The 11,163-nt window shown below is 35.0% G+C and overlaps 1 pseudogene; it reads left to right on the top strand.

Moving 5' to 3' along the window:
• Positions 1-1,734: 1,734 nt before the first annotated feature.
• Positions 1,735-2,644, top strand: LOC107519369 (annotated as a pseudogene).
• The last annotated feature ends 8,519 nt before the right edge of the window (positions 2,645-11,163 follow it).

The raw sequence follows: 11,163 nt of genomic DNA, 5'->3' as shown, positions 1-11,163 counted from the left end.
GAACTCACACAAATAAGTGATGGAGTCAGGATTTGAACACAGGAGATCTTGACTCCAGTTCCTTCATTGATTTACATTAGGTAGAGAGAGCAGGAGAAATGCCACCTGGAGTATATCCATCAAAATCATGTGGGGATTTCAAATTAAGCAAACCTCTGAGATTCAGATGAATGCCCTTAGGAATTTATTCCTTTCTTCCTCACCTCTCACCTTTGGAATCACACCTATATTAAACCATAGTTATTACCTGAGTGTCTTACATTCCTCAAGTGTGTTATGGCAATAAAAGGGTGGCTTGAATTTAAGATTTCAGCAGTGGAGAAATTCTTAATGATAGCAAAGACTAGGATGTGGACTTAGAAGAGAGTGGCTAAATGAGAAGATAAAGGAATATAAAATTAAGATATTAGATGAGTTATCACATAGAAATTGAAGTCACTCTAGATGACACCAGAGGTTGGGAGTATATTGGGAATGTAAGGAATTAGCGAACCACTGAATGAGTTTGGCATATGGCAATAAAGAAGAAAGACAAGTTTTTAAATTAAATAAAGGAATAATGGTCTGAAAGCAATAATGGTCTGAAAGATGATCATCTCCCCTGTGGTTTAGTAAGGTCATATGAGTAGTATTAGCCAATGAGTATTATGTGCCTGGAAGGTTGACAGTCCAAAATATTTTGTGAACAGCACTCATAAAATACCAGAGTCTGCCCTTCTGGTCATAAAATACTTGACTCACTCTCCTTCCTACAAGTAAAATTCACTTGTCCTAGGGAGACAAACCAAAAGTGTCATTCAGTCATAGCATCAAGCTCAAAAAACAGAATTTCTGGGTAACATGCAGTAGTTTGTATATCAGGGAAGCTGTGGAGACATCTTTTTGGTATGTCCAGATATGGGTCTCTTTTGATGTAGAGACCTATGAACGAGAAAGAAGGGAGCCCTACTTTGGTGCCACTTTTCACTTTGTAGAATTTGCTGAACCAAAAGCAGTGACATGGAGGACAAAAACTGAAATTAAACTGGAGAATATACATTTTCCCCCCAAGCACATATGTATCACTTAGCAAAACTGACCACATGCTAGCCCTTAAGCAAGTCTCAACAAATTGCAAAGCACTGAAATCATATGGGGTATGTTCTCTGACCACAATGAAATTAAACTAGAGAGTAATAACAGAAAGACATGTAGAAAATTCCCACACACTTGGAAATTAAGGAATAGACTTTTAAATAATCCATGAGTTAAAGAAGAAATTACAGTGAACATTCGAAAATATTTTTAATTAAATAATAATGAAAATATCAATATAGAAAGTCAAATGTTGTAGGACAAAGCTGAAGCTGTGCTTCAAGTGAAATATTTACCTTTAAAAACATATTAATTAGAAAAGAAGGAAGTTTAAAAATCAATTGTCTCAGTATTGATCTCAGCAAATTAAACCCAAAGAAAGCAGAAGGAAACAAGTTAAAAGCAGAAATAAAATAGCAATACACAGACAATAGAGAGAATCAAAAGATCCAAAAGTTGTTTTTTGAAATGAATAAAATTAATATACCTCTGATGAGACGGTTCAAGAGAAAATAGAGAAGGCATGAACAAGCATTACCAGAATAAAAGAGCCGGTGGTGGGGGGCAGGGGTGGGGAGCTCTTGATTCTACAGACCTTAAAAAGAAAAGAAAATAGATATGAAGATTTTCTTTTTATGAACCTTGACTTCTTTTCTGAATATGGAGAATGAAAAAGGCAAGAAGTGGAATTCCATGAAGAAGTCAGGAGAAAAAAATATGATTTGCAAATTCGAACCTGTGTTGGTAGAGCTGAAAAGGAACAGTGGGCTGTTAGTGAACCAAATATACAAAGCACCTCAGAGGAGGGAACCAAACGAAAAAAATCTGTGGATGAGGACAAAGCTCCCTGTCCACAAAAGATTATAAAAGACAATAAAAGAGTAAAACTTGGGAAAAATATTTGGATAAATTCTTCAATTACAGCCAAAACTGCCACCATTTAATCTGCTTCACTGAGACACGGTGAGGGTCTGGTGCTAGCAATTAAAGCTGAACATAGAAGGCTTGAAATTCAAAATGTATGAGAGACTCAGCGAATATGCTTACCCAAATAGAAATAATATTTCTGTTATAGCAAAGGAGGTCAAAATCTTGACAAAATCACAAAAGAAATCAACAATGGAAAAGGGGGAAAATGACTCTGGAAAGTTCTGATCTTCTGCAAGTGACTGCTCCCCCTGAGGCGGGTCACCTGTTTGTGAAGGGTTTACTGCTTTCCTTGAGGAAATGGACAATGTTGTTGTGACAACTTCTGCTCCACATGCTGTGTTTGCCTCCTGGACCCAAATTGTAGCCAGGACTGGGAAGACGGAGGCAGTGGAATTGTCATAAGAGGCCTCTGGTATCAGGCGGGATGCGGTCCATGGACCAAGTGTCCTTTATAGACACAGAAGGTTGTGTTTACCTACAGTTTTATGCTGGGCAAGCCTGGGTTCCTGAAGAACAAGGGAGAGTGTATGCACTCCTCTGGCTACCTGCCTGTGACTTTCCACCCCAGCACTTGGAAGATAATATGTTTTGCCCCAAATGTGTTCATGAGAATAAGGTGTTAATGAAAAGCCTTCGATGAGATTACTTACAATGCCAGGAAAAAGGGCACAGCTATGATTATAATTAATGCTGGAAAGGGGACTATAATCAACTCCGTAGTGCCTCTGACAGCTGAACTCCAGGCCACTCCACACCTTTCATGCTTCCTGCTTATAGAGCCCATAAATTGGTGAGGTGATGTCACCCTCAGACCTCCAACCATGCCTGTTGCTGTGTTGGTTGTAATATAGAGACTCAGATTTTAAAAAGGAAAAACATTTCACTAATTACCATTCATTGCAGTTAGTAAGATGAAAAAGTCATTCATGCTTTCAAATGATTACCTTTCTGAAATAAAAGTGACCTCAGCAGCTGTTTTAAAGCGGGTATTGTGAAGGGGTTGAGTAAAGAAACAATAGTGTGCTCCCTTCCCCCACCCCATGCTGGATTTCCCACTACAGAATCTGACCCCATCAGGGTGATGCTGCCTTCTAATTCTAAGTTTAGTGACTTCAGATTGTTGAGCATATTAAGCCAAAGGCAAAGCTTTATTCTCTCCACTTCCCAAAATGCATTCTAATATACAAAACATTTATCAAAGTTTTCTTAACCTGAGATTTCTATGATGTGTCTCTAGGATAAAAACACAGGGCACTTTGCCAGTATTATTTCCACTTGTAACTGTTTTGTATATTTTTGCTCCTTAAAAATGTTCAGTGTTACTTCTGAATCATAAATATATAATATGGTTAAAATGTGTATATAAAATAATTCATTTATTATAGTTAGGAAACTGTGGTATGCAAATTATTGTTAATGTTCTTAACTCAGTGGGATTAAGTCAAAAGCTTGGTCAGAATTTTTTGGTGTTATAAATAATACACACATTGTATTCCATAAAAAAGGTAATAAAATATATATGCTTTATACTTGATATGTAATAGTTTCAGAATAACAATACTAACATTCTTATCAATATTAAACTCATTTAAAATTGTGCTTTTTGTCCTTAGACTATATCCCATTGAAAAAGTACAATCAAATTTCTATCCCTGACATAATTCTTCACTAATGGCTAGGCCATTGATTTCATATACAATTTGGGTTGAACTTTTTAAGAGGAAAAATAAGATATATTACTCTCAGTATGTTCCAACTTTGTAGAGCAATTTTATGAGATAAACTGACTTAGATAAAATAGTAATATTTCTATTTAATGTTTTCTCCCTGATAAATTCATCTATTATTTTCATCTGAATGGGCTTTTTTTTGATTTCCAGAAAATTTTACTTGGACTTCAATCAACTTTTTAACAATTTTTTATGGATTTGTTGAAATAAATACAATACACATAATTTTGAAATAGTAAACAGAAAATGGGCTAGGTCCAAGAATCACCATTCCAAAGAGCATTTAAGTTATATTTTGTCTCTAAAAATTAAATAAAAAAGTATCATAGCAAGGAGTCAAAATTTTCATTGTATATATTTTCTCTTTTGGCCTATTTTTAAAATTTCTCTATCTTCTGACTTCTTTTTATTCCCCCAGTGAGAAAATATGAGTGTGGGAGTTAGAGTCTGCACCTGTTTTTAATTTTATTACAGTTCTATTCATAGAAGACTATATTAATTACACTTGTAATTTTATTGAAAAGGCCTCTTCTTCAAAGCTACTGATATTACAATAGGGAAATTATTAGAAAAATAGGGATAGCTGAAATTCTTCTAACCCTATTGGATGATGTGCCAAGGGTTGTGAAATGTTTGCACTTTTTGTTCCTTTGCCTTTTTAATGGCACCTGAGGCAAAAAAGGCAGTGGTACTACCTCTTCCTAATAATAATAATAATAATAATAATAATAATAATAATAAATTATTTTTATTCACTATTTTCCACTCTTCTGCACTTTTACTTTTTCTGTCTTTTCCAGCTCTAAAAATGTTCTGACTACCAAGGCTCCCACAGACAGGGCTTAACTCTTCCAAATAGCAAAGAAGTTGTTTATCCCTGAACTCAGGAATTTATTCTCAGCTGATTTGTCCATTAATTTAGAGGTCCCCAACCCCTGGGCCTTGGACCAGTACCAGTCCATGGCCTGTTAGGAAGGGGGCTGCACAGCAGGAGGTGAGCGGGGAACAAGCATGCTGACCTTCATCCATCTGTGCAGCCACTCCCCAGCGCTAGCATCACCCCCTCAGTCCACCTCAGATCTTTGGGCATTAGATTCTCATAGGAGGAGCACCAGTCCTTTGTGCCAAAAAGGTTAGGGACCGCTGCTATACTATAGATGGCTATAATTTAAAAAGTGGAAAATAAGTATTGTTGAGGATGTGGAAAAATTGGAACCCTCATACATAAGTGTTTAGAATGTAAAGTGGTATACCTACTATGGAAAACTTTTTACAGTTCCTCAAAAAGTTAAACACAGAATTAACATGTGATCCAGCATTTCTACTCGTAGAGATATATTCAAAAGAAATAAAAGCATATGTCTACACAGAAACTTGTACACGAATCTTTATAGCAGCATTATTCTTAATAGCCTAAAGAGGGAAACAAAGATTGCTGTGTCTGGAATTTGCAGTTTTTCAAGCTCCTTATATGATTATTTATGATAGTGATTTAAGCGTCATTGATTTCATAAGCTATTTAATGGAAATACTTTGGAATAAAGCAAAACTATCATTTATAAAACTCTGTATCGGATGAACAAATGTTAGCTTTTGCTATGGTAGAAGGGTTGATAATCTTTCTTAAGTATCAGTTGAGTCTTCACTGGTTCACTCGCTCAAAAACTGAAGGAATTATGGGCTTTCTTTGATCTCAACAAGTCGAACCAAGTATAACGAAAAGATAGCTGATTTGTTTTATCCTAATCCTCATCCATAGGATAAGATTAGCATCTCTAATAATAAAATAACTGCACATTAAAATTAAATATAATTTTTCACCTACTTGTTTTGCAAAGATTAAAATGATAAATAATGCTATTATCAAGTTGTGGGAAATGAATAGTCTCAATCATGGATGGTAAGAGTATAAATGATACAATTTCATTGGAGGACAAATTGAGAATATCTCTCAAAATATAATACATACATAACTTTGATATGGCAATTTCTATTCTAAGAATTTATCCTTTAGTAATACTGACACAATTGTTTATAGCATAAATATTCAAGGATGTTCTTTGTAGCATTGTTGGTGTGATAACTAAAAAACTGCATACAATTCTATGCCTATCTGTGGGGAATCAGATAAATTATGCTACATTCCTAGAATAGGATCCTATGCCATCATTTTTTTTAATGAGATTATTTATAGTTACCGACATAGGAAAATTGCCTAAGCTATATTTAGTGGAAAAACAAACTTGTACATTTATTAGGACTTCCATTTCTGTGGGGAAAATAAAACTGCTACTAAAGTAGTACTATTACTATTACTATTACTTTACTATTACTATTACAGTAATAGCAAACACTTTCCATTTGTAAAATACTGCCCTAAGTGGAGTACATAAATTATTTCATTTAATCTTCACAATGACCCTATGAGATAAGTCTATTTGCAGATGAGCAAATTTGGATTAAGTAACTTGCCCAAGATCTCAGAGACAAAACCCTGGAATTTGAACAGTCTCGCTCTAGATTCCATCGTCTTAACCCATTATGCCAAGTCACCTGATATATGTACGTAAGCATATATATACAAAGTTTACAATCATAAACATCAAACTCTGGACAATGGTTATTTCTTGAAGAGGGATTATGAAGACTATCAAATTCTAAGTTATTTTGGGGGGAGTTATTTTAGATTGTTTCTTATTCCATGAATATGCCACTTTTGTAAATAAATAATTATTTAGTTCTTGCCATGGGCCAGACATTGTTCTAGACACTAGGGAGAGCAGTATTTTAGTAATAAGGTAACTAGCCATTAACAACTAATTCGAAGATCTCAATACCTTAACAAAATTAAGCTTTATTTTTCTTTCACATCACAACCTCAATTGGGTGTTCTGCAGGCAAACTTCCATATTTTGATTCAAGGATAAGTCTCATTAACCTGTGATGGCACCATCTTCTTGGGCAGAGATATGAAAATATTTTCAATGAAAGGACAGATAGTAAATATTTTAGGCTTTGTGGGACATGTTGTCACAACTACTCAATGCTACCATTGTGGCATGAACGTAGCTACAGACAATATGTAAATTAAGGGCATGGCTGTATTCCAGTAAACATTGTGGTGGGCTAGATTTGACCCATAAGTCATTATCTACCAATTCTTGTTCCAGGGTATTCTCAGAGTCTTGAACTGGATCCTCTATGCATTCAAGACGTCAAGGGAAGGAATGAGGCAGGCCTAGAAATGCGGCATGACTTCTACACACTGACCAGAATCCAGACATGTGGCCCCAACCAAATGAGTTCAAGATATGTAGTTTTCTTGTGACTCAATGAAAGGAGAAAAGATTGGTGACCATCTAGCCAGCCTGTGGCTCTTTTGGTCATCAAATATCCTATTTACTATTTTTCCTTTGTATGGACAATACTCACTCCATCCCCAAAGAGGACAGCCCAAAATCCCACCCAGTAAACACATCCAGCTCAAAACCCAAACTCTCCAGATGATATCCAGTTTTCTTCATCAGGCTCAGTTATGGTACTTTTATGGTCTGGTGACCTAAGAACTAAAAAGACAAGTAATCTGCCCAGACATACTCATGTACATGGTAATGCAACAAAACAGGAAAACTGTGAAATACATTCTCATTTAGAAGAAGGAAGAATTGAAGATACATAGCACTTACAGGGCCTCAGCAGTTCTGAAATCTGACACCCCTGTCCAAGTGACACCATTTTGACCCTTAGTTTCTCAGTTCCACCTAATGACTTTTGGATGTAATAGTTCAGAAAGAAAGAGAAAGAAAAAAGAGAAGAGGAAGGAGAAAAAGAAAGAGGAAAAGCTCAAAGCCTTTCTTAACTAATTTCTTAGTATGGAGGTCTAGAAGTAACCAGATTTTTTTATCTATAAGGCCCCAAATTTTAGACTCTATTCCTCTGTATTTCTTCTTACATACCCATGAAGAAATTCTCTCCTGATCTCATCTCTTTCTTATAATATTTTGCCACATGCTGCTAAAAATAACCTCTATTAAGATTCTGTTCTCTATTCCCTTCCCCAGGACTCAGTAGACACATGGTCTGCTGCTCAAGTGATCTCAGGCAATAGTTTTGCCAAATTATTTGCCAATATTAGGTTCATTTCAGTCTACCATCCACCCACTATGTAAATGTCGCATAGGTGTTTTTTTACAGTAGCATTTCATTTTGAGACTGAACCAAACAGGTAAAGCCTCTACTCCCTTGAAGCTTACATTCTATAGGATTCTTCTTACTCTTCATCTGATTTTATTTTAGGAAGGGCATGCTCGTTTTAAAATGTACTCAGGATTTGTTTTACCATACTCAGGTATGGTAAGACATGCCGACATGGAAATGACTGTCATAAATGAAGAAGTTTTATGCTCACAGTTCTCTGGAAGCAGGAGGCCCATTTTGGATTTCTGACATCTAGCACTATAAGATAATAAATTTGTTTTGTTTTAAGCCATTATATCTGTGGTTATTTTGTTATAGCAACAATAGGAAATTAATACGCTGTCTTTTTACATTTTTATGACTGTTTCTAGACAACATAAAAAGTACACATATTCCAAGTACAAAATACAGAGCTTCCATTATTAGAAACATATTCACGTCAATAATGGATATAATTTTGGTTATATATAATTAACTTATAGAAGTTGAGTTTCTCTTTTTCTATTTAGCATTTCTTCTCAAATTTTGAGCTTGAGAAACAAGAGAACTTTCATAGTAGTTTTAAATAATTATCTGGAAAATGCCAAACATCTTTAATTATAATTGGTATTATCTCCTTTTACTGGGGGAAAGAAAAGTTCTTTGTGGTTGTCCACTGTCATCTAGGAACTCCAAATAAAGTTTAAGTCTAAAAGACATCTGAACAGTCCTTTTATTTTGATTTTGTATTTATTTATGTATTTACATTGTTCTTTTTATTATTTTGAATTTGAAGTTTGAATTCGAGGATGATATTTAAAAGATTTATCAGAGGAGACAAGATATGAACTTAAAACACCTATGTAATTATTAAACTTCATAAGCCAACCAAAATAGGAGTTCTGTTAAACTTTATAATCCAATTTATTACTTTTTTTGGAGATAGGCAAAAGTATAATATTATATTTTCTCAGAAAATACTTCACACTCACACAATAGAGGGATCTTCTCTAAATCTTAAGCAAGCTAGGGATTTCTGAAGAACTTTATAACTGAATCTCTCCCTATGTTATTATGCACTGTGTTTTGTAATACTTGTTCAGTCAGATTAGAGGAACAACTTTAGAATTTATCAACACTTTGTCTGTACATAGAGCTTTCTCTCACTTCTTGATTTAGTTCGTTTCTACATTTCTGTGGACTTTCCTATTTCCCTTTGAGAAAGGAGAGAAAAAGTCATGTCTCCAGAACCCTATAGATTGCTTGAATTTCTCAGCTCCATTTAAATCAGAAACAGTAAGTCCTACTCTATTTGAACTTTCAGTCTATCACACATTCAGGCTCATTCATATGGTTATTATATAAACCAAGTGAATTCATATTAAAGTCTTCTATTCTTTGTTCTAAATGCATATGCCTGGAGTCAGCCAAACTGCAAAGTTTAGAGCCAGCGGTCATGTTTAGAGGGCACACAGTTGTCTACAACATTGCCTTCACTTCTGATACTGACTGCAAACTTGAGGTTCCCAAAACCAACCTCAGATTTGATAATGTGTTAGTAGGACTCACAGATTTCACTAAAAGCTGTTATACTCATAGTTACCATTTAACACAGGGAAAAGTTACAGATCAAAGTCTGCCAATGGAAGAAGCACATAGGACAAAATCTGGGAGAGTTCCAAACACAAAGCTTCCATTGTCCTCTCCCAACAGTGAGGATGTTGTTATTCTACCAGTATTAAAGTGTAACAATATTTATAAAGTATTGCCAACCAGGGAAGCTTGCTGGAGCTTTCATGTCCAGAGATTTTATTGAGACCTCATCACACAGGCACGATTGATTATCATAAGGTTGAACTCATCTTTGGGTGGATCACATGGTTGGTCTTTCTGGAATGAGCAATCCTCATCCTAAAAAAGACACTTCTATTAAGTATGATACAGATTACTTCCCAGAAGCCAAGAACAAAGGCCAGACCTCTCTTTGGGTAAGGTCAAATTATGACCACACACTGAAAAGAATTCCAATTTTTTCCCTTCTTTTTCAATTTTTTTTCAATTCAATTTTTTTCTTTCATTTTATACATTCTCCTTTGATGGTGATCTTTCCAATTACATACAAATGACAGATTTTTATGACCAATTAATCTCCAATAGTTTTTTTTGGGGGGGGGTAGCAACAGATACAGAAATATATAAACCATTATAAAGGTAGCTACCTTTCTTTTGAAGGGAGGAAAGGTTTTTTTTTATACACGAAAAAACAGTAGCCATAGTTTTCCAACTTTGGCCAAGAGTTGAAAAGAAACAGAGCACAAAACTCACCAATTGGTTATAGCAGTTCCAGATCTCAAAGAACTGTTTTCTGTTCACAGACACATAATATATTTTTAGTTATTTAACTCATAATGACCCACAGACAAGAAAAATAACAGAGTGCCAGGACAAACAGAAAAACAAACGAACAAATAATAAAATCAAAAACCCCACAAATATAAAAAGTCGGATACTCTGCCTTCTGCTACCCAGCCATGACCAGATTCCCTGTGTCTGTCTGCCATCTAACATACATCAAGTGGTCATATCATAAACAAACAAATAAGTGCCAGATTTCATGTTGCTGCCACCAGCAGTTGTACACAAATCAAAACCAGAACAGCATCCAGACTTGCCTATTAACTAGAAACATAGAACTAGAAACAGAGAAAGAGATTTACTCAGTGTAAAGTTCTACTGACACATGAGAGTCAACTCAGGAGCCAGGAAGTTTATGTCTAGGTGAAAAAAGTCTACCTACTACTTTTTTCTGGCATTGTAGTCTACTCAGTGCTAATAGGTAAATCCACTTATTCTTAGAGGAATCTCTAAAAAATGCTAAAAGAGAACTAAAAGAGAAAGTCACTTAGAATGAAAATTTACTTGCAAAGAAAATTATCAAGGAAGCCAGTATTTAAAAGGCTTGCTCACCATTAAACAAAACAGAACAAACAAACAAAACATGTATTAAAAGAAAAATACCCACAAAGTTATCAAAGTTACCAATTTAACAATTAGTCTGTTAATGAAAGAAAAATAGCGATTTTCTCACTTGATTATTTTATCTGTAAAGCTTTCCTCCTGTCTTTGGATATCAGCATTGCAAAAGTCAGGGTACAGCTGTTTTTCCTTGGGAGTCAATAACTTGTAGGAAGTCTCAAGGTTTCATTTAATTTGGCATCTAGAACTAGATTCTGGTTTTATCATGTCTTGTTTT

This window comes from Rousettus aegyptiacus, unplaced genomic scaffold (genome assembly GCF_014176215.1).
Source record: "Rousettus aegyptiacus isolate mRouAeg1 unplaced genomic scaffold, mRouAeg1.p scaffold_m13_p_2, whole genome shotgun sequence".
In the NCBI taxonomy this organism is placed as follows: Eukaryota; Metazoa; Chordata; class Mammalia; order Chiroptera; family Pteropodidae; genus Rousettus; species Rousettus aegyptiacus.
Note: the sequence above shows the minus strand (reverse complement) of the source record. Positions and strands in the feature narration are given on the sequence as shown.